The sequence below is a fragment of the Taudactylus pleione genome, unplaced genomic scaffold, assembly GCF_031769625.1.
Source record: "Taudactylus pleione unplaced genomic scaffold, aTauple2 ptg000814l, whole genome shotgun sequence".
Lineage (NCBI taxonomy): Eukaryota > Metazoa > Chordata > Amphibia > Anura > Myobatrachidae > Taudactylus > Taudactylus pleione.
Window position 1 is genome coordinate 522,617 of NW_028285216.1, and position 21,232 is coordinate 543,848.

General features: G+C 48.3%; 1 protein-coding gene across 4 annotated transcripts in view; it reads left to right on the forward strand.

Moving 5' to 3' along the window:
- The window catches only part of ATP2B4 (ATPase plasma membrane Ca2+ transporting 4), a 202,545-nt gene that overhangs the window by 28,241 nt on the left and 153,072 nt on the right, over window positions 1-21,232 (forward strand). The window lies entirely within an intron of this gene.

Here is a 21,232-nt window from a genome sequence, read left to right on the forward strand (position 1 = left end):
TCCAGAAATCGACCTCATGGCGTCCCGGCACAACAACAAGTTGCCGGTGTACGGGTCTCGCACAAGAGACGAAGGGGCGTCTCTGGTGGATGCTCTGTCCGTCCGGGGGACGTTCAGGTTCGCATACCTGTTCCCTCCGGTCTCCCTTCTTCCACGGGTAATCCGGAAATTCAAACAGGAAGGAGGGACGCTCCTGTTGATAGCTCCCGCGTGGCCCAGACGGCACTGGTTCTCAGACCTTCAGGGTCTGTCCGTGGACAGTCCTCTGCGGTTGCCGCTACGACCGGACCTTCTGTCTCAGGGTCCTTGTCTTCACCCGGACCTGACTCGGCTGTCTTTGACGGCGTGGCTGTTGAGACGGCCATGCTGAGGTCCCGGGGGTTTTCCAGCTCTGTGGTGCGTACCATGTTACGAGCCCGGAAACCGTCTTCCGCGAGCATATACCATCGCGTGTGGCATACGTTCTTCCAGTGGTGTCGACCGAGAGGTTATGCACCGCGGGAGTTTCGTCTGTCTCGGATTCTCGTCTTCCTGCAAGCGGGAATAGATCATGGGCTTCGCCTTGCTTCTTTGAAGGTACAGGTTTCGGCCCTATCTGTCTGGTTTCACCGTAGGATTGCTACAATCCCGGATGTGCGCACCTTTATGCAAGGTGTTCTCTGTATTCAGCCGCCCTTTGTTCCACCTGTGGCGCCTTGGGATTTGGCTGTGGTCCTGAGGGCTCTCCAAGGACCGCCGTTTGAACCACTGGGCTCAGTGGATATTAAATGGCTAACAGCTAAGACTGTTTTTCCTTCTTGCCATTGCTTCGGCCAGACGTGTTTCTGAGTTAGGGGCTCTTTCTTGTAGACCCCCTTTCTTGGTTTTTCATGGGAACAGGGCAGTGCTCCGCACTCGGCCCGAGTTTCTTCCCAAAGTTGTTTCCCAGTTTCATGTTAACGAGGAAATAGTTGTTCCGGCCTTTAACTCACCGGGTCTTTCCGTGGGTGAGGCCTCTTTGGATGTTGTGCGGGCCTTAAGGACTTATGTTGACCGCACTTCTTCGTTTAGGAAGTCGGACGCTTTGTTTGTCCTCTATGGCTTCCGTAAAAAGGGTTGGCCTGCTTCAAAGCAAACTTTGGCAGCCTGGATCCGTATGGCTACCAGAGCAAAGCCCATCTGCAGCACAGGTGCGACAGGGCGGGAGTCCTGTGGAACCCTATGGACTTCGTAGAAATAGAGATAACAAAGGTAAGTTCTTACCATATCTCATATTATTTGTGAGGTCAGCCACATACTTTGGTGTGCTACATGGTGCCATATTTGTGGACTTGAGTGCTGCATACTTGTAGGCGCGCCAGGAGTACTTTCTGAGCTTCCTTGTTGTATTGCTAGATAGATATAAAAAAAGATAGATAGATAGAGATATATCTATCTATCTATATCTTTTTTTTTTTTCTACTTCAGGGTCCATAGGGTATCCACAGGATACCTTGGGGTATAGGTGATGACGTCAGGCATCGGGCACCATAGAGTTAAGCTTTCAGCCTCCCAGGATGCACTAGGGTCCCCCTCCTATACCCCGCCCCTGAGCCAAGGCATCCCAGTTTCGTTTGGTGCCCGGCCGGAGTCGGATGCACCTGCTAGAGGGGGGCTTAGAAGAGCCCCTGAAGTTTTCTTCATTGCAGCTGTGGCTGCACATCTGGAAGTACAGCATGGACAGTCAATACTGACGTCCATGCTGTCTTCCCTACACCCCGCCGGTACCAGAATGCCGGTACCGATCCGGGGATGCTTGTAAGCATCTGGGGTCACAGCTAGCGGTGACCCCAGATGTTTTGGGCCATGGCCGGATCTAAGGGGGACAACAGGTAAGCAGCAGGGGTCCCGCGGTGGGACCCTGCTGAACATGGTCCAAAGTCCCCAGGCAGGGGGCTCCCTGGGGACTGGCTGCAGCGTGGAGCCAGGTATTAACCTGCGCTTCCACTACCCCCCTGGCACAGCGGACCGGGGTAGCGCTGCGGCGTCCCAGGGGTTAAATGCATGCCAGGGGAGCGCGCCTTCCCTGTCTCACAGCCGGCGCCTCCCCTGCTGCACACAGCCCTCTCTGCACACGCCGACTGACCCTGTGGAAGCGCTCCTCCCCCAGGCCAGCCTCCTCTATGCTCCTCGGCGGCCATCTTCAGAACGCTGCTGGAAGCCTAAGATCGGATGCATCGTGGTCTGGGTCCCCCCGCATACCTCTCCTCCGCTTGGTCAGGTCTGTGTATGCAGTGCTGTGTCCTACCAGACTCTGTCTGTGTAGTTGAGTATCAGCACTGATAGTGCAGGATTTATTTTTCTGTGCATTGTATGTGACTGTGCTAGCGCTGCTGCCTGTACTTTTAATTTCTTACTGTCAGCCTTATCACTGTCCCTGTTCTTTCTGCTAAAGCCCTTGCGGTACAGTGCTTGCAGGGTGGTCTCTCGCTATACTAACAAGTATTGGTGAGAGGGGTCACATACTTACCATCATGTCTGAGAGTGACTTTCCTCTCCAGCTTCAGTGTACTACGTGTAAAGTAACTATAGCGGAGGGGGAGGGTAGCGCGGAGGGGCTATGCCGGCAGTGTTATTTATTGGCGCGGCCAATTACTGTCACAGCACCGGTACAGGAGCCGCCCTGGGCTTGTTTCGCCAAAGCGCTTACAACCCTGGTGGGCCAGTTAGCTCCGCAGCCTGTGTTCTCACAGATGGGATTGTCCCAGCAATCAGTGGTGTCGTCACCCATGCAGGGTTTCCCGAGGCAATTGATGGTACCCCACAGTCTCCCTATTTCCCCTCCCCAGGTCTCTCAGGAGCCTGCTTGGGTTAATTCCCTGACTAGCTCTGTACAGCACTTGTCGGATGTGTTACAAGGGGAGTCTGTGTTGCGGCCAGTGGCGTCTGTCTGCTCCTTATGAGAATGACGATGTCACGTCTGATGATGGGGAGATTCTGGATCTTTCGCCCAGGAACCTCTCCGTACTAACGAGGCGGACGCTAGGTCCAAGGTGTATATTCCTGGACTTATTCGGGCAGTCCGCACAGCTTTGGTGATTGAGGACGAAGATCCTCCGCTGTCCAAATCTAAATATGCCTTTTTTAAGGATATTAAGGGTGACGCCACAGTGTTTCGTCTTTCGGGTCAATTGGTGGACAATTTAGAGGAGGCGTGGAAACAGCCTGGCAAACGGTACCAGCCGCAGAGGCGTTTGGCGGGGGCTTATCCGTTCGCGAATAATTATTTTTCTAAGTGGGAATCCGCTCCACAGGGGGATTCTCATGTGACACGTCTAGTCCGTAGTGCCACATTACCCATGCCATCCATGTCTTCCCTAAAGGATGCTACGGACCGCAAGGTGGAGATCTGCCTAAAGTCCGTTTATTCCCTTGCGGGGGGGGCAGCTAGGCTGGCTATGGCCGTTTGTTGGGTTGCCAGAGCTATGGAGCGCTGGGCTGACACTTTGGAGGCGTCCTTCGATTCCGACTGTTCGGCTGAACAGACGGAGTTGATCGGCAATCTCCGGGTTTCAGCCACTTATATCAACGAAGCGGCCTTGGATATCAGTACCCTGGTGTCTCGGATTTCTTCGGCAGCTGTAGCTGCTCGTCGCACCTTATGGTTGCGATCTTGGAAGGCGGACGCTGATTCCAAAAAGGGCTTGGAAGCGTTGCCTTTTAATGGAGAAGTTCTATTTGGTCCGGACCTCGACAAAATTGTAGCCACACTGGTGGCAGCCAAATCGGCATGTCTCCCGTCTGCTGCAGTTCCTTCCGGTTCAGGTACGTCGTCCTTCGGCCTTATAGGGCCCAGGGTAGGCCTAAAGCACAGTCCTTTCCCCGACAGGCTGGCTCCAAAAAATCGGCCAAGTCCCGGAAGCAGGCCTGGAGTACCAGATGTCCGGCCCCTAAGCCAGATGACAAGCCTGCGGCCTGACGGTCCGGGCCTCCCTTTGGGGGATCCCAAAGTGGGAGGCCACCTGCTGCAGTTCGCCCGGTGTTGGTCAGTCACAACGACAGACACTTGGGTTCTCGAGGTGGATTCTCACGGGTACGCCCTCTCCTTCCGGCCCAGACCCCCGTCTCGATTCTTCACCACGGGTCTGCCATCAGACCGGAACAAAGCCTTGGAACTGCGGAAGGTCTTGCACACTATGCTCCAGGCTGGAGTTATAGTGCCTGTTCCATTCTCCCAGAGGGGCCAGGGTTTCTATTCTAATCTCTTTTTGGTGCAGAAACCCAATGGGTCGTATCGTCGAATACTCAACCTCAAAGCTCTCAACAAGTCTTTGCGGGTGCCGAAGTTTCGGATGGAGACCCTACGGTCCATCATTCTGGCACTGGAACCTGGGGACTACATGGTGTCGTTGGACATACAGGATGCTTACCTGCATGTCCCTATTCTTTTACGCCATCAACAGTTCCTCAGGTTTGCAATCCGCAACGACCACTTTCAGTTCCGGGCGTTACCTTTTGGCCTGGCAACAGCACCACGTGTTTTCACCAAGGTGATGGCGGTCATGGCGGCTTCCCTGCGGCTGCAGGGAGTCCGCATGTTACCGTACTTGGACGACCTTCTCTTGGTGGCAGGATCTCCAGAGCTCCTTCTACGCCACTTGGACCTGACCATTGAGGTACTGCAACGGCACGGCTGGTTAACAAACTGGCAAATGTCCACCCTGATCCTGTCTCAACGGATTCTGCACCTCGGAACCTTATTGGACTCCGGACAGCAAAGGATCTTTGTGACGGGGAAAAGATCTCTGCCTTGCAGTTGAGGGTGCGCAGTTGTCTGCAGAGCCGCCGGGTGTCTCTGCACTCGGCGATGAGGTTACTGGGCTCAATGGTGTCGGTATTCGACATGGTGGAATATGCCCAGTTTCACTCCAGACCTCTGCAGCACCTGATCCTGTCCAAATGGAATGGACTGCCTCAGAGTCTAAAATCCCAGACGATGGTGCTCACTCCGGAGGTTCGCCTGTCCCTAGCCTGGTGGTTGCAGACGACCCATCTCGACAAGGGTCGTCCGTTCTGGGTGGCGAATTGGGTCCTGTTGACGGACGCCAGTCTTCGGGGCTGGGGGGCAGTCTCGGGTCCACACTTATTCCAGGGCAGGTGGACTCAGGCAGAAACAGAGCTTCCAATAAACATTTTGGAGCTCCGCGCGGTGTTCAACGCTCTCCAGCAGGCACATCGGGTTCTCCAAGGTCACCCAGTTCAGGTCCAGTCGGACAACGCTACCACCGTGGCCTACATAAATCGGCAAGGAGGAACCCGAAGTCGGGCGGCTCTCGTAGAGGTGTCCCGAATCCTGGTATGGGCGGAGCACAATCTCCCAGCCATATCAGCAGTATTCATCCCGGGAGTGCTAAACTGGAAGGTGGACTTTCTCAGTCGCCAGGACGTTCATTCGGGTAAATGGTCCCTGCACCCGGACGTTTTTCAACTGCTGGTGGACAGTTGGGGTCTTCCAGAGATTGACCTCATGGCGCCCCGGCACAACAACAAGTTGCCGGTGTACGGGTCTCGCACAAGAGACGAAAAGGCATCTCTGGTGGATGCTCTGGCCGTCCGGTGGACGTTCCGGTTCGCTTATCTGTTTCCTCCGTTTTCCCTTCCGCGGGTAATCCGGAAATTCAAATAGGAAGGAGGGACGCTTCTGTTGATAGCTCCCGCATGGCCCAGACAGCACTGGTTCTCAGACCTTCAGGGTCTGTCTGTGGACAGTCCTCTGCGGTTGCCGCTACGACCGGACCTTCTGTCACAGGGTCCCTGTCTTCACCCGGACCTGACTCTGCTGTCTTTGACGGCGTGGCTGTTGAGACGGTCATGTTAAGGTTTCCAGCTCTGTAGTGCGAACCATGCTAAGAGCTGGGAAAACGTCTTCCGCGAGAATATACCATCGTGTGTGGCATACGTTCTTCCAGTGGTGTCGACCGAGAGGTTATGCACCTCGGGAATTTCGTCTGTCTAGAGTGCTAGCTTTCCTACAAGGGACTGGACCATGGGCTTCGCCTTGCTTCTTTGAAGGTACAGGTTTCTGCCCTGTCTGTCTGGTTCCATCGTAGGATTGCTACAATCCCTGATGTGCGTACCTTTATGCAAGGTGTTCTGCGAATTCAGCCGCCTTTTGCTCCACCTGTGGCGCCTTGGGACTTGGCTGTGGTCCTGAGGGCTCTCCAGGGGCTGCCGTTTGAACCACTGGGCTCAGTGGATCTTAAATGGCTAACAGCTAAGACTGTTTTCCTTCTGGCCATAGCTTCGGCCAGACGTGTTTTCTGATTTAAGGGCTCTCTTGTAGACCCCCTTTCTTGATTTTTCATGGGAACAGGGCAGTGCTGCGCACTCGTCCTGAATTTCTTCCCAAAGTTGTTTCCCGGTTTCATATTAACGAAGAAATCGTTGTACCGGCTTTTAACTCACCTGGCCTTTCAGTGGGTGAGGCCACTTTGGATGTTGTGCGGGCCTTAAGGACTTATGTTGACCGTACTTCTTCATTTAGGAAGTCGGACGCCTTGTTTGTCCTCTATGGCTTCCGTAAAAAGGGTTGGCCTGCTTCAAAGCAACTTTGGCAGGCTGGATTCGTATGGCCATTTCTGAAGCTTGTCTTCATGAAGGCTTTCCGGTTCCTTCCTCGGTGAGGGCTCATTCCACTAGGTCTGTGGGTCCTTCGTGGGCTGCTCGACGTGGTGCCTCTGCAGTCCAGATCTGCAAGGCTGCCACATGGTCCTCGGTCCATACCGTTGTGAGGTATTACGCGTTTGACACCTTTGCCTCTCAGGATGCTTCCTTCGGGCGGCAAATTCTCCTTTCAGCACAGGAGCGTCCCTACCCTTAAAGGATACTGCTTTGGGACATCCCCAAGGTATCCTGTGGATACCCTATGGACCCTGAAGTAGAAAATATGAGATATGGTAAGAACTTACCCTTGTTATCTCTATTTCTACGAAGTCCATAGGGTTCCACAGGGGGCCCTCCCTGTCGCACCTGTGCTGCAGATGGGCTTTGCTCTGGTCACCGGTTTTTCCGTCTCCCTCGTGTGTGTGTGTCCAGATCTTTTTTTCTCTCTCTTCTCCTACTCCGGCCTATGGCTTGGTATGTAACTGAGATGCCTTGGGGCGGGGTATAGGAGGGGGACCCTAGTGCATCCTGGGAGGCTGAAAGCTTAACTCTATGGTGCCTGATGTCATCACCTATACCCCAAGGTATCCTGTGGAACCCTATGGACTTCGTAGAAATAGAGATAACAGAGGTAAGTTCTTACCATATCTCATATTTTTTATATATCTATCTCTATATCTTTTTTTTTTTTTTTTTTATCATGTCTGCTGAGGAAGTTGAGCGCTCTGCGGCTCCCACTCTGCTCTCCTGCAGACGCTGCGCTGCAGGGGGGAATATGGAGGATTTATCGCAGGATAGCCTGTGTGTACAGTGCCGTCAGTTACCTGGTCCCTCTAACTCCCCCAACTTCAGGACAGGATCCCCCTTGGGCGGTGTTTTCTCAGGTGCTGGCTTCCATCGCGGATCGTCTGGCGGTCCCGACTACTCTCCCCCATATGGGCTTACCCCAACCAGCCACCACCCCAAACTCCGGGGCTACCACAATTATTGCAGTCTCCCCCTGGGCCTCAGACTGTTCATCCATATGCGGGGTTCCCTATGTATCTTCAGTCTCCTCAAATGACGCAGCAGTCCGTCATTCCCTTCCGGGGTCTCCCGCAAACGGGACAACTACCTTGGGTGGATGTGTTCTCCAATTCCGTCCAAAGTTTGGCAGCCTCACCTCCCACCTTTCAAATCATGTTGCGTAGTGACGAGCCTCACAAGACGTCAAAACGCACGGTAATGTCATCCCAGTCTGCGCAGCTATCAGACTCGAAGGCGTTCTCGGATGAGTGAGAATTGCATGAGGACTCTGATTCGGATTCCCCTGCCCTGGAAATAGAGCTGAAATCTTCCATGAAAGTGCCGGCATTAGTGTGGGCGGTGCGGTCCATTCTAGATAAAGAGGATGATGCCCCGGCCTCTAAGTCCAAGTATCCAAATTTTAAACAGGCAAAAAGGGACTTCGGCTGTTTTTCCTCTCCCTGGCCAGCTGACTGATCATATGGCGGAGGCCTGGCAGTCGCCTAGTAAGAGGTTCCAGCCGCAGAAACGGTTAGCATCCAGTTACCAGTTTTCTGCCAGTCATTGCAAAAAGTGGGAAACCACGCCTGCGGTGGATTCTCACATTACTCACTTGATTAAAAGTGCCACCTTGACTATGCCGTCCATTTGATCCCTATAGGATCTAACTGACAGGAGAGTGGAGACTTGTTTAAAATCCATTTATTTATTCTTTATACGTTTCCTGAGGACGCTCCGGAGATTCAGAGAGCGTTAGTTGGACAGATGAAGGATGCCGCTTCCTATATTGGGAAGCATCTTTGGATGCCAGTCTTCTGACTTCCAGGATTTCGGCGGCAGCAGTCTCTGCTCACCGGTCTTTGTGGCTTCGTTCTTGAAGATCAGATGCGGATTCCAAGAAGAGCCTGGAGGCCTTACCCTTTAATGGGGAGATTTTGTTTGGTCCTGACCTAGACAAAATTGTTGATACCTTGGCAAAATGTAAGTCAGCGTTTTTGCAGTCAGCAGCTGTGCCTTCTAAAGCTAGGACCTCAGCCTTTCGGACTAGGGGTAAGTCCAAGGGTCAGCCCTTCCCCAGGCAGTCGTCAAACTAGGCTGCCCCTAAACCAAAGAAGCAGGCCTGGAGCACTAGATGCCCTGCTTCCAAGCCAGATGATAAGCCTTCAGCCTGATGGGACGGGCCTCTCTCTGGGGGATCCTAGAGTGGGGGCCTCTCGGGGTTGTGCCCTGTCCTTCTGTCACAGACCCCCTCCCCCCCCCCCCCAACAGTTCTTCTGCACGAGTCTTTCTCAGGACAAGACCAAGGCCTTGCAGTTTCAGGAAGCCATACAGTCCTTGCTGAAAGCAGGGGTTGTTGTTCCCGTTCCGCTTTCTCAATGCGGGACGGGTTACTACTCCTCACAGTGCCCACTTTCAGGATGGAAACTTTGCGTTCCATCATTCTAGCTATGGAACCGGGGGATTATATGGTCTCCCTGGACATCCAGGACGCCTACCTCCATGTTCCTATAGCCCCTTCACACCAGCGGTATCTGAGGTTTGCTATACTCCAGCTTCACTTTCAGTTTCAGGCTCTGCCCTTTGGTCTTTCCACATCTCCAAGGGTGTTAACCAAAGTTATGGCTGTCCATCTGCGCACCCAGGGAATACGGCTTCTGCCATATCTAGATGACCTCCTTTTGCTGGCAGGCTCACCGGAGGTACTTCTGCAATATCTGCGCCTAACTATCGCTTGTCTGCGCACTGGTGGCTGACGGAATGAGGGAGGACTTCTTCCAGTTTATCAGAGGATGGTTCATTTGGGAGCCCTTCTAGATTCTCGTCAGTAAAGGATCTTTCTGACTCCGGAAAAGGTTTCCTCTCTACAACTTCGAGTGAGCAGTTGTCTAGAGAGTTCCCAGGTGTCGGTTTACGCGGCCATGAGAGTTCTGGGGTCCATGGTGTCGACATTCGACATGGTGGAGTATGCCCAGTTTCATTCAAGGCCCATGCAGGCACTGATTCTATCCAAATGGAAAGGGTTACCACACCGGATCAGGACTCAGATGCTGGTGTTGTCTCTGGAGGTGCGCCTGTCACTGGCTCAAGACATTTAATCTCACCAAGGGCCGCCCCTTTTGGATCCCGGACTGGGTTCTGCTCATGACAGATGCCGGTCTCCGGGATTGGGGGGCAGTGTCAGGTCCATTTTCACGTCAGGGCCGTTGGACGGCGGAAGAAGCGGTTCTTCCCCTCAATATTCTGGAACTTCAGGCCGTGTACAGGGCCTTTCGGTCACGCTCTTCAAGGAAGGGCAGTGCAAGTTCAGTCCAACAACGCCCCCACGGTGGCGTACATCAACCGTCAAGGTGGGACTCGCAGTCGAGCAGCAATGTTGGAAGTGTCGCGGATCCTGTCTTGGGCTGAGTGCCATCTTCCGGCCATCTCGGCAGTCTTCATACCAGGAGTCCTCAATTGGGAGGCGGACTTCCACAGCTGTCACGACGTGCATCCTGGGGAATGGTCCCTTCACCCAGAGGTATTTCAACTACTCATGGACAGGTGGGGACTGCGGAGGTGGACCTCATGGCCTCCCATCACAATCACAAACTGCCTGTGTACGGGTCCAGGACAAGAGGTGCAGACGCAAGCCTGGTGGACGCGCTGCCAGTGAAATGGACATTTCAGCTGGTGTATTTATTCCCTCCGATATCACTGCTGCCTCGGTTCCTTCGGAAATTCAAATAGGACGACGGCACGCTTCTGCTGGTGGCTCCAGCTTGGCCCAGACGTCCCTGGTACGCGTTTCGGCAGGGGCTCTGCCTTCTTCAAGGGGTTCTTACCTCCTTGAAGAAGGCAGCCTGGGACCAAACAGGATTAGTACTGTTTTTTTTCCAATAAACCCTTTGGCCCCCATTTCTGCCTCTGTCTTCATTTCCTCACCCACCACCTCCAGTCCATTAGACCCCCTTCCCTCCCTACACCCCATCACTCCACACACAACATCGAACACAAAAGACCACAACACACTATTACTCTAGCATTACACCCATAGGGCGAGCGCACCCTCTACCCCATTCTAGATTGGACATAGGTTTACGCCTCGCTTCTTTGGAAGTTCATGTGTCTGCACTTTCTGTGTGGTTCCAGCGTAGGATCGCTACTCGGCCTGTTGTCTGCACCTTTTTCCAGGGTGTTCTCAGGATTCAGCCTCCCTTTGTTCCACCAGTGGCTCCTTGGGATTTGGCAGTGGTGCTTTGGGCCCTGCAGGGACCTCCTCAGTTATTGCAACTCAAGTGGATGACAGTTAAGACTTTGTTTGTTTTTTCTCCTGGCGATTGCTTCGGCCAGAAGAGTGTCAGAATTGGGCGTGCTTTCTTGCCGTTCTCCTTTTCTGATTTTTCACCAGGACAGGGCAGTGCTTCGCACCCGCACTCGGGTTTTCTTCCTAAGGTGGTCTCGAAGTTCCACATTAATCAGGAAATAGTTGTGCCCGCATTTCAGTCACCTGGTGAGGCTTCCTTAGATGTTGTCCGTGCTCGCAAAGTTTGGGGACCAAACTAGTTCTATTTGGATGTCTGATTCCTTGTTCGTCCTCTTTGTTGGCAGGCCAACCCGTCTTGTGAAAACCAAACAAACCTTGGCCCGTTGGCTTCGTTTGGTTAGTTGTGAGGCTTATTCGCAGGAGGGTTTACCTGTTCCAGCCTCTGTTAAGGCTCATTCCACTCGGTCTGTTCAGCTGTGTAAGGCGGCCACCTGGTCTTCCATACAGACTTTTCTAAGGTTCTATGCGTTTGACACCTTTGCCTCTCAGGATGCATCCTTAAGGCACGGGATTCTCCTTTCAGCGCAGGAGCGTCCCCGTCCTTAGTTGTACTGCTTTGGGACATCCCCAAGGTCAACCCTGTGGACCCCTATGGAACCTGAAGTAGAAAATAAGAGAGATGGTAAGAACTTACCTTTGTTATCTCTGTTTCTACGAGGTCCACAGGGCACCCGCCCTGACGCACCTGGCTTCATATGGGCCATGTGGCTGGTCACCGATTTTTCCGTCTCCTTTTCTGTGAGTATGGTTCTTGTGTGTTCTCTCTTTTTTTTTTTTTTTCCTCATCCGGCCTTGGCTACTTACCAACTGAAGTGCCTGTGGCTGGGGCGGGGTATAGAGAAGGATGGACCCAGTGCATCCTGGGATCAGCAGAAGCTTTAACTGCGTGGTGCCCGTGGATCCAGATCCAGCTATACCCCCAAGGGCAACCCTATGAACCTCGTAGAAACAGATAACAAAGGTCAGTTCTTACCATAGCTCTTGTTTTTGCCCTATTTCGGTGAGGGAACCTCTAACACTATATAGGTACCCTTCTCAGGTTATGGAGCTTCGGAAGATACCTAATGAAAGCTTTTGGTTCTAAACCATCCCCAGGATTAAAATGGGTTCAATCACAATAGACTGCAGTTTTAGCTTCTATTCTGCACAATTATATTTGTTTCAATATCCCTCTTACCAGTGACCACTGTTTTATTGTCAGGGATCATTGGCAAATACGTGATTCTACCTCCTACAAAAAAAACAAAAAAAGAGCTCCTAGGTGTTAAAGTAACGATTCTTACACTTAGGCCCGTATTCAATTAGTTTTACACCCGCGATACTTTTCCGTCTGCCGGACTAGTCGCCTACATCATGTTTGTTGGCCGCGGAAACTTATCGGACGCGCCCCCGCTATTCGCCGTATGCAATTCCAAAGGACGTGAAAACTGGTCCCGGCGAAACTGAAACAGGCAAAAAGTGCTGACAAAAATGGGAAAATCAGCCTGACAGCCCCCCAAAAGATGCACTAACATTGGGGATCAGTATACATGTCCCCAATTAGGCCCCCTGAAGCTATTTGGGGTACTTAAGTGCAGTCAATTGCTTCTAAATAGCGTCTTTGCACAAGTGGTGAAGAACAGCATTAAGCAGTTTTTTGGGGGGAAAATAAGTAGTCCTGTGAAATTTGGGGTACTTGAAAATGGATACAAGCATGGCTTAAAATCGCTAAAGTGAAGTTTTAAAAAACACACCTTAAGCAAGCACCTGCAATCAATTAAAAAAACACCTCCCCGATACTTGCAGACCCCCCAAAAGTCTATTTCACTACTTTTTATGTGTACCCCCACTTTGTACTTTTTTTTTTGCCCCCATTTTCAATGTTATTTTTTGGGGTGTACTTTTTTTTTACGCAGTTATTCTTTGGGGGGCTGTCCCAAGGGTGCAGAGTGGTTTCAGCACCTTTGCACCCGAAAACCGCAATTCTGCACTTTTTTTTCCGCCTGCTATTCATAGGCAAAACGTTTTAGCCTATTACATTGCACTGATTGTCCGCGTACGCGAAAACTCTTTGCGATTGAATAGGGCGAAAAGTTTCCGGCTGGAGAAATGACGTCATCCGCAATACTTTTTCGCGCATTCCAACTTTTCGCCGCTAATTGAATATGGGCCTATGTTCTAGTGGATAAATTTAGGAGGTACTGTAAGGCTTGGCGCCTCGATCTTCTCGAGTACATAGTGTTTAGGCAAACCGTTTGGGATATCTCTGTCTTCTATATTGTATATACATTACTAGTGGAGCAATTTCAGATATATGACCTAAATGTCTCCACTAACAATCCGGCTAGCTTCTTTTTCTACAGTTTGTCTACTTCCACATCTTCACGCTGAAGTCCGAGCTGTAGATATTTGGTATAAACTAGGCGAGGATGGTTGCTTCGAGATGTGAAAAGTTAGTGAAATTCTCTGAAGCGTCCAGGGGCTTCGGGTCGCTCGCAGGTAAGTAGGCTTCCTCCATTAATGCCTCGGACAATACTCCTGATACTGCATACCATACATTACACAGTTGTTATTACTCACTCCCACACCCTAGCTGCTGTCCAGGCAACAATTATGGTACCAGTTCACTTCAGTTGGCTCTCCCGCTTAGAGCTTTTTCATTGCGTGGGTCCATAGTTCCTACACAGCTATATTACTCCTTTCCGGAGAGATACGTTGTGTGCCTCCTCGGTTGTCAATCGTATCTCCTTACCATCTTCCAGAGAGGATGTCATGGATAGGTGTGAGCAGTGAGGGTTCGACACACATTGGAGTCGATTGGTTCCAGTTTTCTGGAAGACATTTCCTCGCTGTCATAGTTCAGCAGTTTCATGTAGCCATTCTCTACATAGGAGACCCCAGTTTCTAATCCCAGTCTAGGAAGGAGTTTTTTTTTTTTTCTTATACACTTCTAGGATCGTTAATCAGCATCTGAGGAGACATCATTCTCTGACAGGAATTGTTCTCTAATTCCACTTTCTGCTAGGTGGAGAACGGTAGTTTTTCTCTTCAGAAAGTGGGGTTATCTCGTAGTGTTGCCTCTTTTTTGGCCGTTGCTTGTTTGGAGGCCTACTGCTGATTAATCTCTTAAAATGGACTACAGATTGTAACGCTTTTACATTCAAATATGTTGGGATTCGGCTGCAATCTGGTCTCAGGTGCCTAAATGGGCTAGTGTACATATTTTGCAGCATCACAGTGTGGGAGTCACCACTTGGTTCCTTGACAGCAATGTTTCCAAGACAGGCCTTGCTATGTTTTGCTGTCTTTCCTCCCTTCTTATTTCCAGGGACGCACTCTAACAGCTTTATTACAGTTAGTCCAGGGCTTGTTGACACAAACTCTCCACCTTTTCTAGGGTACCTACAGGATTGTCTTCCATGTGTTCTAGCCTCACTGTATAGGGTGTTTCCCTATATTGATAGCTCTTGCAGATGGCTCACGTCTGTTGGATAGTTATTTTCCTGGAAAGGTATCCTGGTTAATTTCATTCTAGATTTGGGACAGGAAACTAGTTCCATCTACGCACTTCCCAAGTGTTGCCTTTTGTTCCAGGCGAGGTGGACACCGGTCTTCGCCTGGGCTCGCTGTGGTGTTCAAGTTGCTGTCTTATCCATCTGTTTCAGAATGGGTTGTCCTGCTATTTCATCCTCTCCAAGCCATCTGTGGGATCTTCCATTGGTTGAAAACCTCCTGATTCCTTGGACCCCAAGGATGGTCCTGGACAACTGTTCTGTACTTGGCTGGCTCTCATGTATTTTCTTGTTAGAACAGTCTTTGGACTGGATCAGCTCTGTAAATGTGTGTGTGTGTCTATATATATATATATATATATATATATATATATATATATATATATATATATATATATATATATATATATATATGTGTGTGTATATACATACATACATACATACATACATACATACATATATTATATATATATATATATAATATGTGTGTGTGTGTATATATATATATATATATATATATAATTTCTCACACACTTTTTTTATTATTTTTTGACGCCTTGCAGTGCTGGGCAATCAGGTAAGGGTTTTTCTCGAGTTTTGTTCTCGTGATGATATCCTTCTCCTTCGGATGCTTGTTGGTGCTGTCTGTTACCAAGGATCCGGTTAAGTCTGTTCAGCTGAGCTTACCATAGGTCCGGTTGGTCTGTTTCAGCTGAGTTTCCAATTGTGACGTTTTCTCGTCTGCTGCTGTTCCCTAGGCCGCAGTTTTCCTGTTCCATTCGTCTTATGCTGTTTATTATGGAATTCTCTGTGGCAGTGCAGCATGGAGTGTGATTGTCTTCTGTGCTCTACGACGCTTGAGCCTCAGCTCTTGCTTTTCTATTGGGCCTATTGTTCTTTGCAGTCGCTGTTCGGTTTGGCTGCAGGGACGGCTAGTTCTCAGCGCTTTCCACCCGGAGGGCTAGCTTTCCACGTCCCCACTGGAGTGTCTGAGCTCCAGTGTCTCCTAGTAGATGAAGGAGAAAACAACAGTATTTTGGTATTTGCCAATAAATCCATTTCTCCGATTCCACAGGGGACACTGGACGCCCACCCTGTTCTGCTTCTTGCTGCCTTGTTGGTCTATTCTAGTTTTATGCACTTGTTTGCTTTATGTGTTTGTGTGACTGCATGTATACCCTGCAGTGGGTTCCTCTGTTCTCCTTCAGACGGATTTGTTCCGTTCTGTAGCTCAGTTTCTTAACTGGGACTGATGGGGCATAGAGGGGGAGGAGCCAATCACACTTCTAAATTATTTAAAATGCCAGGCTCTACTCTACCACCATCTATACCCCAGTGTCTTGAGCTCCAGTGTCCCCTGTGGAATCGGAGAAATGGATTTATCGGAAAGTACCGAAATCCTGTTTTATCTTTTCATCATAAATCCTCTATTCAAATGGAATCACCATGGAAAAGCATAATCTCAGTGTGAGTTGATGGGGATGTAGTTGTAATGCAGACGTCCAGGAAGCCGTTTGACGAAACATACCCAACAAAAGTTGGTGCACTTCTGAGTGCAGTTTACTGAATAAATATTATAAAATTAATTGAATTAACGTGTAATCACATTCTACCAGAAGTTGCTTGCTTTACCCTCTTTTCAAACTTTGCAAACTGCTTGTATAAATGAGTATGTGAGCTATATAGACTTTCAGTCAGCATGTATGAGCTGATGCTTTGTCTAGAGTGTAAATTAGTATTTATTTATAAAATATTACACTATTTTAAAGTACTGCTCTTCCAGCACAATGTCATTTGTCTTTTGGCGGTTCATTGAAGTAGTCCTTTCTAGCTTTTTGTATTGCAGAAATACATTGCTATAGTTCTCATCTCTTTCTTTCATGTGATTTTTGCTAAGTTAACAATAGTATTATTTGCAGAAAGTATTAAACATGGAGTTTGCACTCTGGTAAGGTTTACTGATGTGGAAACACTTTGCTGTCCCATTTACTTGCTGGCAGCAGGCATATCTATATTGTAAACTAATAAGCTGAGTTCTCTAATCCTGTGTTCATAAGTTGTTGTTGGCACATTAGATTTCTCTCTATCAAAGTATAGTACTATGGAATATGTTTGTGCCAAACCAAAAAAAACAAAACACTAGTATATGCAAAATATCTAAAGCTTTTAATCGTTGGCATGTTTGTGTAAGTTTTAATAGGCCTAAACAGTAGTTTTCTTAGTCCTTAATGTAACCATTTAACTATAACACTTGTATTTATTTTAACAACACAGTGGCAGCTACCTAGTTACATGATTAGATCAAGACATTAAAGAAACAAAACATCTGACTGATCCAGTCCTTCCGACCCCCAACTATTTTTTCTTTTACATATAGCTACCAGTGGGCTTTTCTTGCTTCCCCCAAGGTGTATGAGTGGGAATAATTAGATTTTGGAGCTATACGTTTTCATAGGATTAAATGAAACAGGAAGCAGCTGTTATGTACAGGATATTGATGTGTATGTTAGTCAGTATAATTGGGGGGGGGGGGGGATTGTGTATTGCACAAGTATGGGCACGAGTCTGCCTTAAACTGTAGGTGTAAGCAGAAAGCCTGGTTATTTGTGCATATGTTTAATGGGTACAGTAACGTAAGTCTGAATGTGATGCTGTGCAGACTCCGCTGACAGAGTTACAGTGGAATTTTATTCCCTAGCTGAAGGGAGAAGTGGAGTACTTTTTGTGCAGTACTGGAAAGATACAGGCTACAGAAGGGAAAGAAAACAAATTATTGGGTATTAGGAAAGAAAAGAAATGATGTGGCAGAGGAAGGATAAATAATGTGTGTCAAATAACTACATTATTTACACAATATTTTTGATGTTGTATGGTTCAGTTCTGCTTGGTATGGTGTAATAGTTAATTGTCCTTATTAAGATATTTATGAACTGTATGTCTTGTTGCTCCAGAGGATTGTCAGTATCCATACTGGTCCTGAATAACTATATGCAAATCATGTTTAGCTACTTAACAGGTGGATTAGAAGCTCTTGTGTCTAGGAGTTTATTTCAGGATGGATGTACAAGCTGAATGATTCATCCTCTACTGTGTGGGATGGATGCTGGGGGTGTCAGGAGCAGGAGATCCCTGTGAAGGGTTTAATATTCTGGGCAGGTTTATCTGCAGTGCTAGCTGAGGCCTCTCCCTCCCCATTAATCACCCCACACCCTCCCTCCTGCTCCTGCTGGCGCTCGCTCTCTCTCTCTCCACCCACACCCATTGTCTCAGTCTCTCTTTCTCCTGCTCTGACTCATTCACTCACTTCTCACTTTCTAGGAGTAGGGAGGGGGTGGTGGCTGCAGGGCAAGATGGAGGTTCAGTGTCCATTCTTAACGGTTAGTGAAGAGAGTGAACTTTTAAGGTGCGGCATAGGTACATATACAAGTTTGTATTTGTAGCATTATAAGGATGATTTAGTGAATGTGAGATTAGTAGTCAGTTACTGTCATGAATAATGTACATTTGTAGTAGAGGAAGTACAATGTCAGGTGGTGGTATTTCTAATTAGGTTTTTTACACAAATGGAATATATGGTTTGGTGGCAGTTCAGTGTGTCTATCTTGGGCTTAGCCAGGAATACAGAAATAAAGAACTGCTTACCTGTGTGACCACACAATGTATGCATGTGGCTCTGCCAGAACCTAGTATGGTGGTGCAGTCACAAATATGGGATTGTGGCTTAGGCAAAGGATGGTAACGCAGGGCTGTGCTTTTGAAAATAATGAGAACATCTGGGGTTTTCTCCTTGGCTAGTTAGCAAACATTCACATTGCTTATACTCCAAGCTAAAACTTTTCACTCCACCTCAGACAAAACGTTATCCTCTCCTCCTCATTATGTCACTTTAATTACTGAGTTAGCAATCCAAATATTAATTAATGATTTGCAGCGGCTTCCCATTCATTTGCAGGGAACTGTTCACAAGATATTATTTGCCATTTAGCTAGAATTTAGAAGGCAGTGCTCATCTCGCACACCATTAATCATACACCAGCACCCCTAATTATGACTCCCGACCCCTTTCCTCTGCACATACTGTAGGGACTTGTAGTAGCAACATGATTTTATCACTTTGTGTACCAGATATAAATAGATGGATATGTTATGACAAGCGTTTAAAGATGAATTTACTGTTCTTGTTCAACATTGATTTCACGACAGGGGTCTGTCCCAGATTTAGTTTTTGGATTGGGTGGGATTTTAACAGTAGTGTTTATTCTGTATCTTTGTTTTGTTTACAAACTAATCCACTCATATGCACCCTTTCTGCCTACATGTGACACTTTACAGCTAATCTCAGATTAGGTTATTATAGAGTTATTGGTGATTACAGCCCCGTGCTGACTTTCTGGCTTCAGCCGCTTATGAACTGCTGGAAATCGTGGACTGTTTTCCAGGCTACCGTGCATCCTCCTGTGCTGATTGCACCAGGAATGATAATGCTTTAAGACCGTATTAGTCTACTGTGGTGTGTTCTTCCTTTTCTTGTTTCTTTTCCAGCATAGAAGTATCTTTTTGTTAGATCTAGTCACATATATTTAGGTAATTTCCAACCCTTTCAGCATAAACAGAAATTAAACCATATGTGTATGCCTATAGTGTTCATTCTAGCACCCTGCTAGCACTCTGCTCTAGTGCTTCTAACACACTGAGGTTTGTATCTCAGAGTTTATTTCACCAGCTGAATGTGCTAGAAGCACCAGAGCAGAGAGTGGCACCCCAGACAGGAAAGAGCAACTGCACAGGTAGTGACAGGTGCAGGGTGCTGGAATGAACACTACACCTAGAAGCAGCTTGATATAACACGGCTAAGCTATATTCATATGCAGGTGTGTGTATCTTTAATTACTGCCAATACTAAGGATCCAATAACTCACCTGTGTTTTACTTGGTTTCCTTTGGAACTTTTTGTCTGGCTGTGATTTGGGTGCCCCACACAGCTGATTTTCCTTAGTATCCTGCTACTTTACATGAGTAGTCCAGTACAGAATTTGTGTATACTTTTTCTTCATCTGCTGGTAAATTTCTGATTCCATGCTCCATTGGGTGCATGATTTTAGTAGCTGAAGCATTGGTGAGAAGTACAGCAGGGCTAACTCACTCTGGCATCCTATGTAAGTATGTTAGACTTATGGTCTCCTGTTAGCAAGTGTGAGGACAGACCACAGCCCAGTCTAGCCAGGTATGCTTTTAAATTATTAGCGTGGGACATTATTTTCCATGTATTTTTTTTTTTTATGTGATGTATAACTCTGGGATAACCAGTTGCTCCCAGTGGACTCCTCCCGAACAGGTGGCGGCAGTATTCAAGGCAAAACTCTGCATCGGAGATGCAATGAAAGATGAATGCTTAAAGGACGCTTGACCTTAAGTGATTTGCTTTTTATGCTTTGTACTACTATTACATAAAGTCAGCTTGGTTTACTACTACAGTATATTTTCTAACATTATAGACTGACTATTGAAATTTTTAGTTGCTTGTCCTATATCTTGTGCTAGACTGGACTGAGGCACAGCCAAAGTTAGTAAAGCCACAGTGGTGGAGCCCTATAGAAGCTTACAAGTAGGGCCTTCCTACTACATCTGTATGTTAATAGCCAGTCTTGGTTTGTTACTCCCCCCATCCCCCCCCCCCCAATTGTAAAGCACTATGGAATATGCTGACTCTTTAAATAATGTTTATGATAATAAGACTATGGGCGAGATGTAATTGGGTGTGAGTTTCAATTAAGTGCGAGTATAGAGCTATTCTCGCACATTTCAGAACTCGACCTATGTAATAGGGTGTGAGAACATGCAAACTTGCATGTTTCTCACACCTCCGCAACTCTCAATGGCAAAACAGGTATCCAGATGTTTTTCCATTGTGAGTATTGAACATGGGCAGTGTTTCACTCGCACATTATTACTGTGTGAAAACTTGTAAAAAACAAAAACAGACCAGCTTCAGGATAGCGAGTCTAGACGGAGCAGGTCCGAGTTACACAGAAAGATGCACAGTTCCGTGAGGTCCGTGCATGTTTCTGCGTGTAAAAATAAAATAAATTGCATAGGGGTCCCGTGTATTTTAAGAACCAGCACATGCCTCTGCTGGGCTGGTCCTGGTTGTGGAAATACAGGGGACCAAAATGAGTAGGGGTTCCCTGTATTTTCCATAACCAGCACCGGACTCTTTCTAGTGGGCCTGTAATGCCACAGCCAGGGAAACCCTTTCACCGGGTCCCCCGGCCAAAGCATTACACCTGACCACTAGATGGCCCAGGCTGGGGATTTCTGGGGTGGTTGGGACTCCCCAATAAATGGGGTCCCCCTCCAGGGCACCTCAGGCTTGGGCTGTTTTCCGGGGCTATCCCTGGCACCCCTGGCCAGTGGGAGCCGGATTGATTGTGTTAAAGAGTGGTGTAAAAAATTGATGATAATGTCTTTTGCTGGCGAACTACAGGTTCCAGCAAGCCTCCCCCGCATGCTGGTAATTGGAGAACTAAAAGTACCAGCATGCGGGGCATTAAAGGCCCGCTGGTACCTGTAGTTCAACTACAAAAGAAATATTAAAATAAAGACAAAACTTACACGCCATGACAGTAAAAAAATAAAACAAAATAGACATAGGGGCAAATTTAATTAGCCGCAGGACTTGCAGTGGGCTTTTAGCTTCCAAGTTAAGTGCCTGGAGCTATTCATTTATATCCCGCAGGAAGCCCCGTATACCGCGGTAAGCTCTGCGGCTAATACGCATGAAGGCATAAATTGAGGGTTAAGTGCCCGTAGC